This window comes from Oncorhynchus gorbuscha, linkage group LG02 (assembly GCF_021184085.1).
Source record: "Oncorhynchus gorbuscha isolate QuinsamMale2020 ecotype Even-year linkage group LG02, OgorEven_v1.0, whole genome shotgun sequence".
Classification (NCBI taxonomy): Eukaryota; Metazoa; Chordata; class Actinopteri; order Salmoniformes; family Salmonidae; genus Oncorhynchus; species Oncorhynchus gorbuscha.
The window spans coordinates 35,875,226-35,885,800 of NC_060174.1; the positions used below are offsets into that span (position 1 = coordinate 35,875,226).

At 41.7% G+C, this 10,575-nt stretch overlaps 1 pseudogene; it reads left to right on the forward strand.

Moving 5' to 3' along the window:
- Positions 1 to 894: 894 nt before the first annotated feature.
- On the forward strand, positions 895 to 10,575 carry LOC124001611 (annotated as a pseudogene).

The following is a 10,575-nucleotide window of genomic DNA, read 5'->3' on the forward strand; positions in this document are numbered from 1 at the left end:
CCCAAATGTAATAAGACACACACACACCTGATGCAAGTCGCCCCTCCCACTGCCCCCAGGCATGTGCCAGGAGGTGTTGCTATCACTGTAATACAGTTTGATCCACCACAGATTTACCCTGTTCCTGCTAATGTGGCAATTAACCACTGATAACGAGACCCCTAACACCCCTAAATCCGTCACAGAAACCCCAACCTCAAACCCCCACCCTCCCAGACCCTATTTGACATGTATATGTCTTTGGTTACAGTATGGTATCCGATGGTATCCCACCTAAATGAGCGATTGCTATGGCAACATCCATTCCAACCCCATTGAAGTCCAGCATTGTGGAGATGATGCACAGAGACAGAGAGAGTTGGAAAAAGAGATAGAGAGAAAGAGAGAGAGAAGGAGAGAAATAGATCAATATAAAAATAGAACCATAGAGATAAGTAAAAAGCTATATTGAAAAAGACAAACGTAGGGGAAGTAAAAGGTATATTGGCAGTATGATTTGGCAGAGAGGGGGAGCAGGTGACAAACCTCACCATTCATTAAACAACAGTGCTCTCTGGTGGAGAGGAACACTGTTACAGTGGGCGTAAAGTATCTACATTTATCAGCAAAGATATTTTCTATCTCATCAAATGTACAACTGTTGGATCACAGTGGAGGCTTTGTTTGTTTGTACGTCACACCGAGTCACTTGTTAATCCACCTTTAATCCATTTTTCCCCAGGTTTTAAAACAGGCTGTTTCCCAATGTTTCATATGCAGACAGCTGGTGTAAATTACTTCCTGTTATTTTATTAAATCACTTCGGACAACTTTGGTGATGCACATTGACCTTTACCCTATGTCAGTCTGAAGATAGTGGCTCAGAAGATTACTCTGTTTCCATGCACCACACAGTGTAAAAGCACCCATAAAGTTCACAGTGAGAGGAGAGGCATAGCAACAACCTACCAAGCAAATGTAGCTCATCTAGCTACCAAATTACCATAAGACGGAAGTCAAATACTGTGCCTGCCCTGGCTTGCCCTCCCTACGTTCTGCCCTTTAAGCAGTCAAACAAAGAAGCTACAGCCTACAGCAGCATTCTCAAACCGAGCAACGCATCTCAGTGGTAAGCATTACAGACCGTTTTTGTTTCTTGCAACAAGAAAATAGAAAGTTATTGAAAGAGAAGAGTAGAGCAGAGATGGGGAAAAGGGGAGATTAAAGAAGTAGCATATTTAATGTCTATTCAATTATTGATCCTGTTTGCGAACTGTGTAATCTAGCCAGCTAAATTCATAAAAATGTTTGCAGAAAGGACCACCTCATTCATTTAAATTCTATTAATCTTTGTCACTGCTATGGCTTGTACATGTGCCAACTAGGTATACATGCTAGCAAAGTTGCTAACAAGCTAAAGTAGTCCAGTTGACAATAGTTGACAAATGCGTAACAGTCGAAAGTGATACACTTCCTGGATAACCAACAAATGTTACAGAAATCAGCCACTTAAATTTGGTAGTGTGTGTAGTAGCTATTTGACAGCATTGTGTATGATTGATACTCTCTCTCTCCCTCTCTCTGTGTGTGTGTGTGTGTGTGTGTGTGTGTGTGTGTGTGTGTGTGTGTGTGTGTGTGTGTGTGTGTGTGTGTGTGTGTGTGTGTGTGTGTGTGTGTGTGTGTGTGTGTGTGTGTGTGTGTGTGTGTGTGGTGTGTTCACAGGGCTGATATAGGTCAGAGGACAGTAGTATTTGTCTTCCCGTGAGAAGGGAATTACAACCTCTAAAATGAGTCTCTCTGCAGAGAGAGAGGAGGGAGACAGTTTTTCAAAAAATATTCTCTCAGGCGAGAAAGAGGAGCAGGAGAGACCAGTGTCTCCTGTACCCAGCTGTGTGTCCATGAAGAGTGACATGTCAATCGATCCTCCGTTTAACTTCAGTAAAGAACCATTGTCCAGTGAACAGTGGTAATGAGACTTAGTTTTACCACACACCTACATAATCCTGATACAGATATCTGAGCGCCGTCAAAAACTATTTCTTCCCTAGTCAGACTAACAATAATTTCCATGGGTTTTGTCAGGGTCCATCAGGAGAGACCAGCGTCTCCTGTAACCAGCTGTGTGTCTATGAAGAGTGACCAGTCTATGGGACCACCAATCAACTTTTCCAGTGAACAGTGGTAATGAGACTTAGTTTTACCACACACCTACATAATCCTGATACAGATATCTGAGCGCCGTCAAACTATTTCTTCCCTAGTCAGACTAACAATAATTTCCATGGGTTTTGTCAGGGTCCATCAGGAGAGACCAGCGTCTCCTGTAACCAGCTGTGTGTCTATGAAGAGTGACCAGTCTATGGGACCACCAATCAACTTTTCCAGTGAACAGTGGTAATGAGACTTAGTTTTACCACACACCTACATAATCCTGATACAGATATCTGAGCGCCGTCAAACTATTTCTTCCCTAGTCAGACTAACAATAATTTCCATGGGTTTTGTCAGGGTCCATCAGGAGAGACCAGCGTCTCCTGTAACCAGCTGTGTGTCTATGAAGAGTGACCAGTCTATGGGACCACCAATCAACTTTTCCAGTGAACAGTGGTAATGAGACTTAGTTTTACCACACACCTACATAATCCTGATACAGATATCTGAGCGCCGTCAAACTATTTCTTCCCTAGTCAGACTAACAATAATTTCCATGGGTTTTGTCAGGGTCCATCAGGAGAGACCAGCGTCTCCTGTAACCAGCTGTGTGTCTATGAAGAGTGACCAGTCTATGGGACCACCAATCAACTTTTCCAGTGAACAGTGGTAATGAGACTTAGTTTTACCACACACCTACATAATCCTGATACAGATATCTGAGCGCCGTCAAACTATTTCTTCCCTAGTCAGACTAACAATAATTTCCATGGGTTTTGTCAGGGTCCATCAGGAGAGACCAGCGTCTCCTGTAACCAGCTGTGTGTCTATAAAGAGTGACCAGTCTATGGGACCACCAATCAACTTTTCCAGTGAACAGTGGTAATGAGACTTAGTTTTACCACACACCTACATAATCCTGATACAGATATCTGAGCGCCGTCAAACTATTTCTTCCCTAGTCAGACTAACAACAATTTCCATGGGTTTTGTCAGGGTCCATCAGGAGAGACCAGCGTCTCCTGTAACCAGCTGTGTGTCTATGAAGAGTGACCAGTCTATGGGACCACCAATCAACTTTTCCAGTGAACAGGGGTAATGAGACTTATTGTTTTAACCACAAATATACGGTGCATTTGGAAAGTATTCAGACCCCTTGACTTTTTCCAAATTTTGTTATGTTACGGCCTTATTTCTAAAATTAATTCAATTGTTTTCACCCCCCTCATCAATGTACACACAACACCCCATAATGACAAAGCAAAAAGGTTTATTCATTTTTGCAAATGTATAACAAAAACACTGAAATATTACATTTACATAAGTATTCAGACCCTTTACTCAGTACTTTGTTGAAGGACCTTTGGCAGCGATTACAGCCAAGTCTTCTTGGGAATGATGCTACAAGGTTGGCACACCTGTATTTGGGGAGTTTCTCCCATTCTTCTCTGCAGATCCTCTCAAGCTCGGTCAGGTTTTATGTTTATTTTATTTAACATTTATTTAACTAGGCAAGTCAGTCAAAAACAAATTCTGATTTACAATGACTGCTTAACCTGGCCAAACCCTAACGACGCTGGGCCAATTGTGCGTTGCCCTATGGAACTCCCAATCACGGCCAGCTGTGATACAGCCTGGAATCGAACCAGGGTCTGTAGTGATGCCTCTAGCGCGGAGATGCAGTGCCTTAGACCGGTGTGCCACTTGGGAGTCCGGGTTAGATGGGGAGCGTAGTTGCACAGCTACAGTGCCTTGCGAAAGTATTCGGCCCCCTTGAACTTTGCGACCTTTTGACACATTTCAGGCTTCAAACATAAAGATATAAAACTGTATTTTTTTGTGAAGAATCAACAACAAGTGGGACACAATCATGAAGTGGAACAACATTTATTGGATATTTCAAACTTTTTTAACAAATCAAAAACTGAAAAATTGGGCGTGCAAAATTATTGTGCTGGAATAATACATTATGGCCTTTCTCTTGCATTTCAAGAGATGATGGTAACAGAACGTTTGGTTTTTTCTTTGTATTATATTTTACCAGATCTAACGTGTTATATTCACCTACATTCCTTCACATTTCTACAAACTTCAAAGTGTTTCCTTTCAAATGGTACCAATAAAATGCATATCCTTGCTTCAGGGCCTTAGCTACAGGCCGTTAGAATTGGGTGTCATTTTAGGTTAAAAAGAAATGAATTAAAGGGGACGATCCTTTTAAGAAGTAAATAATTAATTCCGCAAATTAACTTTTAACAAGGCACACCTGTTAATTGAAATGTATTCCAGGTGACTACCTCATGAACCCGGTTGAGAGAATGCCAAGAGTGTGCAAAGCTGTCAAGGCAAAGGGTCACTACTTTGAAAGATCTAATATAAAATATATTTAGATTTGTTTAACACTGTTTTTGCTACTACATGATTCCATATGTGTTATTTCATAGTTTTGATGTCTTCAGTATTATTCTACAATGTAGAAAATAGTAAAAATAAAGAAAACCCTGGAACGAGTACTCTTGGTGTGTCCAAACTTTTGACTGGTACTGTACATTATAATTACTCCTCAACAACCATTTTGACTATTTCTTCCTTAGCCCAACTAAATATAATTTCCTTGTTTTTTGTCAGGATCCAACAAGATAGACCAGTGTCTCCTGTACCCAGCTGTTTGTCTATGAAGAGTGACAAGTCTATGGACCTGCCAACGAGGTTCAGTAATGAACCACTTATGTCAAATAAAAGGTTATTACAATATTTAGAGTTCATGGTTTCTTTAAAAAAAACTCATAAACACGCACCCAGGACTTCTTGTTCTTTGTAAATATTTAAAAGTTTGTTTTGACAGGGTCCCTCCACTCCCTCAGCAGAGACAGGACTGTCCTCCTTCCTGCACTGTGTCCATGGAGCCATATGAAGGAGCGAATGTCTTTCCCGTAGATCAGAAAATGTGAGTGTCTGTTGTTTCTACGGCTTCATATCATTTGGAGACCACATTGTCTCCAAATTCAGTTTCCATTTGTTCCTCCTTTGATACAAAATGTTTAAACATTTTATGTAATTTTCCCAGGCACCAAAATGTCAGTGCTGAGGCAGAAATCCAAGAGAAGCTCAAATCAACTCTGAAGAAGAGATTTCAGTGTGTTTTTGAGGGATTAGCACAGTAAGGAAACCCTACACTTCTCAATGACATCTACACAGAGATTTTCATCACTGAAGGTGGAAGTGGAAAGGTCAATAATGACCATGAGATAAGACTGATTGAGGCAGCATCCAGGAGACCAGCAACACAAGATACACCAATCAAATGTAATGACATCTTTAAACCCTTACCTGGACAAGACAGGCATATAAAAGCTGCGTTGACAAAGGGAGTCGCTGGCATTGGAAAGACCATTTCCGTGCAGAAGTTTATTCTGGACTGGGCTGAAGGAAAAGCCAATAAGGATATTCAGTTCATATTTCCACTTCCTTTTCGTGAGCTGAATTTGATGAAGACGAAGAGATGCAGTTTGATGGAACTTTTACAATCTTTTTTCATGGAAATGAAAGAATCCAAAATGATTAACTATGATGAGTGCAAAGTCCTGTTTGTATTTGATGGTCTGGATGAGTGTCGACTCCCTCTTGACTTCCAGAACAATAAGACCTGTTTTGATGTCTCGGAGTCAACCTCAGTTGATGTGCTGCTGACAAACCTTATTAAAGGGAATCTGTTACCCTCTGCGCTTCTCTGGACAACCTCCCGACCTGCAGCAGCCAATCAGATCCCTCCTGAGTGTGTTGACCAGGTGACAGAGGTACGAGGGTTCAATGACCCACAGAAGGAGGAGTACTTCAGGAAGAGATTCAGTGATGAGAACCTGGCCAGCAGAATCATCTCACACATTAAATCCTCAAAGAGTCTCTACATCATGTGCCACATACCAGTTTTCTGTTGGGTTTCAGCCACTGTTCTAGAGAGAATGTTGGGTGAAGCAGAGAGTGGAGAGATCCCCAAGACTCTGACTCAAATGTGCACACACTTCCTGATCTTTCAGACCAAACAGAGTAGTAAAAAGTATTTTGGAGAAGATTACATTGATCACCACTGGAATACAGTAATGATAATGAAACTGGGGAAACTGGGTTATCAACAGCTGGAAAAAGGTCATCTGATCTTCTACGAGGAAGACCTAAGAGAATGTGGCATTGATGTCACAGAAGCATCTGTGTACTCAGGAGTGTGCACACAGATCTTTAGAGAGGAGAAAGGGCTGTGCCAGGAGAAGTTATTCTGCTTTGTACATCTAAGCATTCAGGAGTTTTTAGCTGCTCTGTATGTGTTTCTCACATTCAAAAACAGCAATGTAAATCTTCTCTCTCGAGGTGTAAATATTAAGACAATGTCAGGAGAAACACCTGTATTGTTTCTACACAAAAGTGCAGTGGACAAGGCCTTACAAAGTATGAATGGACACCTGGACATGTTCCTCCGTTTCCTTCTGGGCCTATCACTGGAGTCCAATCAAATTCTCTTACAAGGCTTACTGTCACAGACAGAAAGCAAGTCCCAAAGCAGTGAGGAAACAGCCAAGTACATAAAGATGAAGATCAAGAAGAATCCCTCTCCAGAAAGGTGCATCAACTTGTTCCACTGTCTGAATGAACTGAATGACATTTCTCTAGTGGAGGAGATCCAAAGCTATCTGAGCTCAGGAAGTCTCTCAAAAGCTGAACTGTCACCTGCACAGTGGTCCACTCTGGTCTTTGTTTTGCTGACTTCAGTGGAGAAGCAGGATGTTTTCGAACTGAGAAAGTATTTCAGATCAGAGGAGGGTCTTCTTAGGCTGCTACCAGTGGTCAAAGCCACCAGAACAGCAATGTGAGTATTTATGGATACATTTTCATAATTTCCTCATGGTCTTTGTAGTCTTTACCCTGTTTGTGGACCAAATGTGTGTTTTTATTATTTATTCCAGCCTGAAAGATTGTAACTTGACTGAAAGATGCTGTAAGTCTTTAGCTTCAGCTCTCAGATCGAACTCTTGTTCACTGAGAGAGCTGGACCTGAGTGACAATAACCTACAGGATTCAGGAGTGAAGCTGCTCTCTGATGGATTGAAGAATCCAGATTGTAAATTGAAGACACTGAGGTAAGGGCATCTCTCGGAGTGGAAATATATCATTACTTTCATTTTTGGAAATGTGAAATGATTCAACTATTTTAAATGTCCAGTTGTGTATAGAGCCGAGTATTTTTCCCATTGCAGGCTGAAGAGCTGTGGTACCACAAAGATTGGCTGTGCTTCTCTGGCTTCAGCTCTAAGGTCAAACTCCTCACACCTGAGAGAGCTGGATCTGAGCAAGAATATCCTTGGAGACTCTGGGCTAAAGCTGCTCTCTACTGTACTGGAGGATCCACACTGTAAACTGGACATACTGAGGTTAGTTTCATACAGATGTCGGATCCTAATTTGAGCCAGTTTGCTACAGCAGGAAAAGAATCCTGCAGCAACAGGAAATTTGAATTATTAATGTGGATTATAATTCATGGACATTTTTTTTATGGGAAATTTGAAATTATATACTTCTGAAGCCTTTTAAAAACTAAATATATTACAAGTTTTACATTTCCTGCTTTGAGGAAAGTTCTCCTGTAATAAGGTGATCAAATGAAGTAGGCTGTCTTCTTGGAAAAAAAGATTGGGTCATTCATCTGTCATTCACTAAGCAATACGTGGATCTCTAATAGCTGTTTACATGAGGATAGTTATAATCTAACTCTAAGTCGCTCTGGATAAGATTGTCTGCTAACTGGCTAAAATGTAAATTTAATACTCTCTCCCTCTGTAGCCTTTCTGGTTGTGGAGTCACAGAGGAGGGTTGTACTTCTCTGGCTTCAGCTCTGAGGTCAAACCCCTCACACCTGAGAGAACTTGACCTGAACAACAACCAACCAGGAGACTCAGGAGTGAAGCTGCTCTCTGCTGTCCTGGAAAATCCACAGTGTAAATTGCAAAAACTGAAGTGAGTACTAGAACATCTCAAGAATGGTCTGTAATTTCAGGATTTAGGTCAAATGATTTTGTAATCTGATTTTGTTGAGGATATCTGGGCATGGGCATTTAATTCTGAGATCAGACACCAAAGGGAGAATGGGGAAGTACAGCTCTCCAGTTGCTCTTAGAAACTCTAAGTTACTTCTCAATGAGTAATGAAGTGTACTACAATGCCGATGACAGTAGGACATTCAATTATGTTGAATCCCTCTGCAGGCTGTATAACTCTAAAACCACAGAGGAAGGATGTTATTATCTGGCTTCAGCTCTGATGACAAACCCCTCACACCTGAGAGAGCTTGACCTAGGTGGAAATAAGTTAAGAGACTCAGGAATTAACCATCTCTCTGCTGCACTGAAGGAACCACAATGTCAACTGGAAACACTGAGGTGACGTGTAATTAAAATACATGTTCTTTGTTTATTTAATTAATGTTCAAAGGATAAAGGAAAACTAAATTGGGTAGTTATATGTTTGAACATGAATAATGTCCTCATGTCCTATGAAAATGCATATTATACAAATGAACCACTCTGTCTGCAGGATGGTAGGCTGTGGAGTCACAGAGGAGAGCTGTGCTTCTCTGGCTTCAGCTCTGAGGTCAAACCCCTCACATCTGAGAGAGCTGGACCTGACCAACAACCAACCAGGAGACTCAGGTGTGAAGATGCTCTCTGCTGTCCTGGAGGATCCACTCTGTAAACTGGAAAGACTTTCGTAAGTATTACAGCATATTCCATAATGTCAGAATAGGGGCGCTATAACTGATCCACCTGGAGGCTTGCAGGCAGTGTGCAGGCAGCTTGCTGATGGACATTAACATTGTGACTGTGCATTCATATCTTTCCCAGGCTGAAATGCTGTAACCTCACTGAGAAATGCTGTGGGTCTCTGGCCTCAGCTCTCAGCTCAAACTCCTCTAGTCTGAGAGAGCTGCACCTGAGTCACAATAACCTACAGGATTCAGGAGTGAAGCTGCTCTCTGCTGGACTGGGGAATACACACTGTAAAGTGGAAAAACTGGGGTAAGGCCATCTTTCTTGTAGACCATGAAGTTGCATGAAAACAAATTATAAACTAAATGTAGTAATAAAAAATAGCATGTTTATACCGTTTTTAAGTTGTTGCCACCCATCAGGCAAGTAAATGTGCTGTTCAGGACAGCAATCAGAAATTGTTTTTCAGTGTGTCCAGAACTGACAGAATGACAGGTGTTTCTCTCTCTCTGCAGGCTGTTATGTTGTTGGGTCACATGGGAAGGCTGTGCCTCTTTGGCTTCAGCTCTGAGGTCAAACCCCTCACACCTGAGAGAGCTAGATCTACAAATGAATAAACCAGAAGACTCAGGGAAGAAGATGCTCTTTGATGTCTTGGAGGATCCACTCTGTAAACTGGAGAAACTTACTGTATAATGTACTCTGTACAACGTTTTTGTCTGATAAAACTATTATGGTACATTTCCACCTTTTAATGCATTTCCATACATTTCAAGAAAAGTTCTGTGAAGAAACCTTTTCTGTCTGCAGACATTTTCACTCCATGTATGGGGAAATGTCACACATAAACATTGTTATAACAAGAAACAAGGATGTTTGTTGCATCCTTGTGAATGCTGGGTTGTTAGCTAATAATTCAGAGACAGCGGGAAGATATAGTTTAAAAAATATACACTACCATTCAAAAGTTTGGGGTCACTTAGAAATGTCCTAACCGGAATACAAAGAGTGGGAGGCCCCGGTGCACAACTGAGCAAGAGTTCAAGTACATTAGTGTCTAGTTTAAGAAACAGACGCCTCACAAGTCCTCAACTGGCAGCTTCACTAAATAGTACCCGCAAAACACCAGTCTCAACGTCAACAGTGAAGAGGCAACTCCGGGATGCTGGCCTTCTAGGCAGAGTTCCTCTGTTCAGTGTCTGTGTTCTTTTGCCCATCTTAATATTTTATTTTAATTGGCCAGTCTGAGACATGGCTTTTTCTTTGCAACTCTGGTTTTGTTGGTTGCTTTTCCTTCACTCTGCAGTCCAACTCATCCCAAAACATCTCAATTGGGTTGAGGTTGGGTGATTGTGGCGAACAGGTCATCTGAAACAGCACTCCATCGCTCTCCTTGGTCAAATAGCCCTTACACCGCCTGGAGGTGAGTTTTGGGGTCATTGTCCTGTTAAAAACAAATGATAGTCCCTCTCAGCTCAAACCAGATGGGATGGCATATAGCTGGAGAATGCTGTGGTAGCCATGCTGGTTAAGTATACCTTGAATTCTTAATAAATCAACCAACACTGTCAACAGCAAAGCACCCTCACACCATCACACCTCCTCATCCATGCTTCACGGTGGGAACCACACATGCGGAGATTATCCCTTCAGCTACTCTGCGTCTCACAAAGACACAGTGGTTGGAACC